Source organism: Tyto alba, unplaced genomic scaffold, assembly GCF_018691265.1.
Source record: "Tyto alba isolate M040663 unplaced genomic scaffold, T.alba_DEE_v4.0 Super-Scaffold_20, whole genome shotgun sequence".
NCBI classification, from domain to species: Eukaryota; Metazoa; Chordata; class Aves; order Strigiformes; family Tytonidae; genus Tyto; species Tyto alba.
In genome coordinates, this window is record NW_024881283.1 from 5,830,055 (window position 1) to 5,838,264 (window position 8,210).

Consider the following 8,210-nt stretch of genomic DNA (forward strand, 5'->3'; position numbering starts at 1 on the left):
TAGGCTTGCAGAAATCCCAGGGTGAGGGGTGTTTGGGATGCTCTCCCCTGCTTCGACCCCAGATCAGAGCAAACAGGGCTGACAATTTTGCCTGGGACATCTCTTGCTATAAGGAAGTAGAACAAAACCTGTAGCTGAGAGCAAAGGGGAATTGCAACCCCCTCCTGCTCCTTCAGAAGTTGAAGGTAAAGGAAGCAGCTCCTGAAGGGGTGGGAGGAGGAGGACACTCAGCCTCACTCCCCAAGGGGCACAGCAGCAGTCCTACCTGCTTGCAGGCACCAGCTATCAGCTGGGCATGGACCTTCGTTCCCCTGCCCCCCCAGACCCTCTCACCATTGCTGTGCAAACTCTTGCTGAGCTGGGCCAAGCCAAGGCAGGGAGGAAGGCATTTCACCATTTCTTGCACCTTCCAGTTGTTCCTACAGCAATTCTTATAAGAACTTTATCATGCTCAGGAGGGCAGCTGGTCTCTGCCACTGGGTTTCCCACACTGCCCAGACAGCCCTTCCCCTCCACCTTCAGGGCAGGAAGAGGGATTTGCAGATAAAGTCATCTGCAAAACGCTATCAGTGCACAAAGCACTTCTCCCGGCCACAAAATGCAACCACCTCTGGGCTGACTCACAGCAACAGCAGCTGAAACATTGAGACATCCTCTTTAACCTGTGCTAAATTATACTGGACAAAGAGCCAGAAATACAGATAAAGAAACAAACTCTGCAGAAATAAAGAAACAGCATGGAGTAGCCCAAGAAACAGCAAGGGCAGTAGCATACCTTTCTCCTCTCCTTGGTGCTGCTGCTCCTCCGAGGGGGCAGGAGGTCCAGCTGCTCCCCCCAGTATCGCAGGACCCCAGACATCACCATTGACCATCTCATGGGGCTGAGGAAAAGCAGAGAAGGGTTTGCTTTCCCCAGGTGATTGTCATTGGTTTAAGCTGCAAAGCAGAAGCACTGGAAGGCAGAGCTGAACAGAGGACTCTGCCTGAGCTTCCCACACTCCTGCAGACAATGGTAAGAGCAAAAACTAACCTGTCATTAAATTGTATCTTACTACTTCATAGATGCAAACGCAAGCTAGAAATCCTTGGAAGAAGCCTGAGACAAAAATAAGAGCTGTGGATCACCTCACACCTTTAACTCTGAAACGTAAAGGCATTTGATGGAGGGGTAGGAGAGACCAACATCTTTCAGACCCCCAACCCCCATCCCTGCTCCAGGAGCACTGCAGCTGAGCTTGCTTCTGCACATGTGCTGGTCCTTTGAGGCTTTCCCCTTTGGGTCGTGTTACAAAATTAGTCTCTCTTCAACACTTCATTACAAAGTGGTCAAAATTACAGCCAAAACTGGATCCTGCAGCTTGTTGTCTGGACATAAGGCAGCGTCTCAAACATATCACTTTGCACTCAGACAGGCCTGAGCTGTTGCCATGAAGATGATTCTTAATTGCACTGGGCTATGCAGGGGAAAAAAAAAAAAAAAAAAAAAAAAAAAAAAGAAAAGAGAAGAGTTGCAAGCCAACTGCTTTGGTTAAAATGACTGATATTGGAGCTGTTCTGTTAAGACACAGAACTACCCACTTTATGGAAAGAGGTCTTTGCAGGAGATGGTGGTTGTAAAATTGGTTTCTCGTCTGCTCTGAAAGCAGAGCAGCTGGGTGATGACTTGAGAGGGACAAGAGTTTCCTCCAGCCAGAACAAGCATGCCTGAAACCTGTTATTCCAAGTCCCCCTATGTTGGGCTGGGGACATTTGCCAAGGCCCCAACAGGGACCAAGTGTTCAAGCTCTCTGCTCTGCTCACACCCAGCTCCTCCGAGGTGCCCAGCAAACCCCAAGTCACCATCAGGATGGAGGCATCTGCACCCACTATTGAGAATTTGGGTCCAAGGGTCAAATTTTTCCTCTGTGTAAATTTTCCTGTGGGAAGATTCTTCAAGGAAATTAATGAAATTTAAAATTACATAAAGGTTTAAGCTCCTCACCAGGGCTGTGGCATCAAAAATACACTTCATCTATAAGCAAGCAAGGTGACCTCTCTGATCCTCCACATGGCTGGGCCACCAGGACCTTCAAGCTTCTCCTCTAATTCAAGGGTTTTTAAGGCAGCACTTTAAATGAGAGCCTCTTCCCTGCTACCTTAACAAAGGGCGAAAAACTCATCGACAAGGAACATTAAAACTCCTTTGAAAGCATCAGAGGCAGAAGCCTTTCTCCAGGCTGCAGAGCCGCTATTGAAGCCAGGCACCAATTGCCCTGGTCGGCCGGAGTGCTCCCCGAGACAGCCGTGGGCAGCAGCAGGCAGCGGGGTCACGCTGGTTTTAATGCAAACCCGTTCACCTCGGCCGTATTCAGCACACGGTGTGAAGTGCCTCTCTTTGTGAGACACACTAAGCAATCCCGGCTTCCTGGTAAGATAATTAAGTTCCACTCAATGGCGCGACAGCTACGATTTAAAGCACATGCACAGAATGAAAAAAGGATTGTGGGGTTTTTTCCCCTAATAAAAATAATTGGCTTTTACTAGTTGAAGGTGTTTCTTCCCCCCCTTTTCAGCAGTATTGCCGTAGCAAGCTGAGCCTGCCCGGTGCTGAAGCTAGGGCCAGCCTTTTTACAGCAGGACCCCATGGATGTGCTGCACCTTTTGAAGCAGCAGTTGGATGCACACAGAGGAGTTCTGCAGAGTTTATAGTCTAAATAGACAAGAAAACAACCACAGCAGAGAAATCTGCCTTTAGGAGCATCGGTTGACGTGAAAATAGAGAATTACTGGGATGACATCCTCATGCTGTCTCTGCTTCTGGAGCGTGTTTGACATACCCATGGGAATAAACACACACACCCCCCCCCGTGAGCTGCTGCCCGCACCGTCCGGTGGTGACAAATGGAGGCACAACGGCAGTGACGACACTGCCCCGGGGATCCCTGCGCTGGGTAAGACCAATGCATCCTCAGGCCTGTCCCTACACATCCATATAGCTCTGGGGAGCCCCATATGGCAGGGGCTGCTGGCACCCGCAAGCGGTAAGGGCTGCTTGGTTGGAGGCTGTCTCCAAATCCCATCTGCCAGCGTGGGCTGAGCCCCTCCGCGCAGGGCTGGGATGGAGCCGGAGGGGGGGAGCTATTTCCAGCCCAATACGAAGCCTGGAAAGCCTGAGCATCTCAAAGGGGGGTGGGATCTAAATTCAGGAAGCCGTCACATCTCTAAGCTTTGGGCAAGATGACTGTTGTCTTAAATACCAACTTTTTCACCTGCAGACCCAAAGCATCTTGTAAAACACTCACCTGCTCCGTCACAGCAGCAGCACATCCCTGACAGTCATAGAGACATCGGAGAACCTACCCAGCAGATAAATTTGGGCTATTCCTACCCAGTTTCTGAATTGGGCCTGTCTCTACAGATCTGATGCTACTTCCGTGGAAACAGACCGGTGCATCTTAGCATCAAGAAAGGGTTAAATTCCTAAGTGAGCCGGTAATTACATTTTTACTGTAGTTTAAAAAGGCCATTTGAGGCCCTATGGAACAAACATTTTCCCTTTTAATGACACTGTAATAGATTAAGAGGGACCTGTCTCCCAACAAACATAAAACAAAGGAGATGGATTACCCTGGCGACCAGAGCGAGTTGATCTGTGCACAGCTTGGGCGCAGAGACGCCGGGAAAACAGGCAGGTCAGCACTGGTTTCCTTCACTGCCCCTTCTCGTCTCCAAACAGCCACTGCAGAAGTAAAGCTGTGCCAGGAAAAAAAAAAAAAAAGAAAAAAAAAAAAAAAAAAAAAAGAAAACAAAGTGCTTTTGGGGTGGGAGGAGGTGTTATTGCAGATGTTTTGGGTTTTGCAAGATATTGCCTGGGAGGAGGAGCGAAGGGGAGAGACAGCGGGGGAAAGGAAATATTTATGAAGCTTCAAAAGAAGCAGATGGTTACAATAGAAGGGAAAGTGTACGCAGGATGACTCCACTGAGAGCAGGATTAATCCCAGTCTTGTAAAGGTTTTGATGTGCTCCCTGCTCCAGGCCACTACATCACTGTTGCAACCCCAGGGTGCTCCATACTAACCCGGGTGCTGGTGTGTGCCCAGTTATTGGGGCCAGCAAGGGGTCCCAGGGATTTGGGAGTATCCTGCATCAGCATCGTCAGTGCTTTGCTCTAAAACAGGCATCCAGCCAGGACACACACTCCCTGAGCTGGCCTTGGGCCGTGTCACCATCCCAAGAGGCTGGGCTGACGCCTGGGCTGCCCCCAGGACACGACCATCTCCAGCCAGGACTGCTGGGGGGACACACACTGACCCCTTCCATCACCCCCCGTGGGATGTCTGCCCGGCCAGGGCCCACCAGTGGAGCCACCTCCAGGAGAAGCGCCTGCGACTGGCAGGATGGAAATCTGCCTAATTAGCGCCAGTAAAAACAGCAGCAGCAGCAGGGGCCCGGGCAGCCCCTGCCAAGCAAACATGTTCAAATAAAACTGCAGCTTCTTTGCTCCAAAGTTTACAAGATGTTTCTTTCAAACCCTCATTAAGCCCTTTTGTTGTCCCCCCCTGCACCGCCTGGCCCCCGCGCCAAGGCTGGGATGCCATCGCACGCAGCCGCTGCTCCAGCCCCATTCCTGTTGCTGGTGGGGATGCAGATGGCGGCACATTTGGCACGGGTGGCATGGAAGGGCCCAGGAAACCTAAAGAATTGGACTTTTCCTCTTTTTGGGCCACTGTCCAGACGCAGCCATGTCTGTAAAAGGACACAGGATAGCGTTTTCAAAGTGCTTTGGGAGTCTCAGGCAGCAGAGCAGCTTCCCCTGATGCTGTAAACGTGTGAACCCATGTTTAAACCCAAGCTGGCCAGCCAAGACTCCAAAATGCATGCAAAGAAACAGGTACCTCCAAGGTGCAATGCGTCTCAGACTGGGACAGGTACAGCAGGAGGCATGTCTGCTCGAGTCGGATGAAGGACCCAGCTTGTAGCAAAAGGCTGGGAAACTCATTGACCCTAAATAGGGGTTGGCAGGGAGATCAATGGAGAGAGAAATTAGAACATGTGATGGACACGGCAGACATCTTTCCACAACACACAGTGAGAGAGGTGGGAGAAATGAAGGGTCCCCACGGGGAGGAAACCAGTCCCTGAGGATGGATGCAGGTGAATCCGTGGGGATGGGATGGGTAGACAGCTAAACTGGGACACAGCAGGCTCAGCAAGCCCCTCACCATGAGGGACATTCCATGCTTACCTTGCCTTTGTTATCTCCTTTTGACTTGCTTTTCTGCTGTCGTTGGAGACCTGAGATGAGGGACTCACAGCTCCTACATGCCGCAGGTATTTTCTGGTCAGTGCAGCATCAAGTGGCAGTGGAACAGTCTGAGGCAGAGCTGAGCTTTCCCCCGCACGTATCACCAGGCAAAACAGGCAGGGATGCAGGCAGGGCATGCAAATACATCCCCCTACCAAGCTGTTCCTTGGCATCTGCAGAGGGCTCTCAAATGGGAATGGCCCATGCCTTGAACACAGCTTTTAAAAATAAGTTAATTTCCTTGGACTCTAATTAAATGCTCAGCAGCAAGTCTGGGCTCTGGGTGTTTGCCCAGGCACCTTCTGGCATCACAGCAGCATGACCTGCTGCTCCGCTGCTAATTGCACAGCCCCAAACTGTCCATTCACCAGGTGGTGCCTCAGGTGCTGGGACACAGCACCAAGGGAAGTGCCAAACTGCAAAGCCCCACACCCTGCAAACGGCTTTCCCTCTCGAGCTGCACACCCACCCTTCATCACAAGGGCCTGAGTGCACCCGACCAGGGGTGGGGGACCCCAAACTTTGTGCCAGGGGGATAGCATCCCCTTGGCATGTCCAGCCTGAGAGCAGTGAGCTGGATCATGCCACATGGCTCTTGCTGCCCAGAGGCAGCACAGAGGAGCCCAGCACTGGGAAGTGGGATAGAAGGAGCACTCTGTTAATATTTATTCAGCATTTTGAACAATTAGTCCTTTTCCTTTTGCTGTGCTCATTAACACCTTAAGTGCAGCAAGAGGCCCCACAGAGACCCCAAGAGGCAAGGGGGCAAACATCAAGAGGGAAAACGAGATGAAGCAACTCACCTCAAGTCCCCAGCCATGAAGAAAATGAGCTTTCCTGCTGCCCTACGCACTATCACTCAAGTCCTCCTCCTCTCAGAGTACTTGATTTTCACTTTGTTGGCTGGATCACACAAGCGCTTTCCTGCCCAGTGGGGCATCACTGCAAGTATCACTCCGTGCCCGGACTTTGTAGAGGCTCTGTAGCTAGCCACCTCCATTGCTTGCAATTAGCAGATGATAAAAACAGCAGAGAGCATGCTAGAATTCAGTTCTGGACTCTTAAATGGCCAGGAGATGCCCATGCAGCATACCCATACTCTCCTTCAGAGCAACTATAGGAGAATTCATTGCAAAACAGCACATACATTGAGTTGGGGTGAAAACACACAGCCGGGGGACAAGTAGGTGGTGAAGCAGAGCCACACGTCCTCAGCACTGCTTGCAAAACCTGCTGGGCAATTTGCTTGTGCTGAGGTTTGCTCCCCTCCAGCCAGGCTCCTGTGCATCCCCAGCCAAGGCGCTCAGCCAGCCCTGCCCCGCGCTACTGGCTGAGAAAGCACCGGTCGAGGTGGCTGTGAGCAATGTGGGGAGCAGAGGCAGGGGGTGCAGCTCAAGGTGAGGCACAGCCTCGGTCGATTCGGGAGGTTTTGTGCCGTGTTGTTGGCCATGAGCCGGCAGCCCGGCTGCGCGCCGTGTCGTGCAGCGTCTGCACAGGCACATGCTGATAAAACAGCCACCTAACAACAAGCGCAGCTGTAAAACGGGTATAGCTGGCAGTGCTAGCTCCAGAGCAGAATAAATACCAACAGAAAATACGATAAAAGGCAACTGGCAGGCTCTGGGGGCTGCAGAGTAAAGGGTTTCCTCCCCCATCACTGCTCCCTTCCTCGCAATGCCACCGCCCGTGCTGGGACAACACGGTTTTACCTGCGATCTCATTCACAGCACAACAGCACCGTGCTGCCCGGCCAGGGCTTGGGCTCAGCTCAGCCTGGCCAAAAGAAATCAGAGGGGAGACTTAATAAGGAGGCATGTGCACCGTGGGAATGGGTATAGGGCAGCACAGAAACCAGCCCCGCAGAAATCTGCCATTGCAACTCCATTGGAAATGCACTCCAAGCTTTGCACAATCTGTCTGGGTTTTAGAGGGGAGTTTTGGGATGGGGGAAGGCCAGGGAAAAAGCACTGGAAAATATCAAGTTTCAACACTGACGCAGTGTTGTGTTATTCCCCTTTTGATGCTACTTTTTGTTTTGATTGAAAAATATTATGCGGTCTGACACAAACCTCACTGTTGCCTGAAGAGCCAATGTCAACATGAAGTTTTGTGAGCTCCTCAAAGGGAAATATTTTAAATTACAGAATGAAAAAAAAAACAACCAACCGACCAAACAAACAAACAAACAAAAAAAATGAAAGAAGCAGCCTTCTCTTTTCCTAGCTTTGCCTCTTGATTCCTGTGGACTTTCAGCATTTTTTCACACTTTTCCCCACAAAACAAAGTCACATTATGGGGTCTCAAGCTTCCTGCCACACCACTTGCAGCTTAAGCAAAGCCCAGCTCCCGAGTGGCAAGGCAGTGCCTGAACCCACTCTGCTCCCACTCCAGGATATCATCCCAGGGAGAAGACCCTGGCAGACTTTTCCATGTAAAATCATTCCCCTGGAACCAAGCCAAACACCTTGCCCTCTTGGCATGGTGTGCAAAGGCCAGCCAGGCTGTCAATAGTTATTTAGTTAATGTTAGAAAAACCTTAGATGGGGAGAAAAACAACATTTTCCCATAGAAAAAGGCAACCCCCAATGCCTTCCTCTGATCAATTAAGGCAACACTGCTAATTAGGCTTCCATCTACCCATCTCACACCCTTTCCTTGGCCAGCAGTTTTCTGCCCACCCTTGCCCAGTCATTAGCTAGCTTTTCACTAAATGAAAAAGCCTGTGAAATCCATGAAATTGGGCAAAGGCAGGCTTGCAAACAACTTCAGCTTCTGGATCTTGGCAACAGATTTACTTTCAGCCAGAGAAACTCAAACCGAAAGAGGCCTTTGCCAAATGGTCTGTCTCTAGGGCAGCACATGTATGGGTATTTAAGGCATTTGTGCCCCATCTTTGCATTTGCTCTTGCTGTAGCTGCATGGAAGG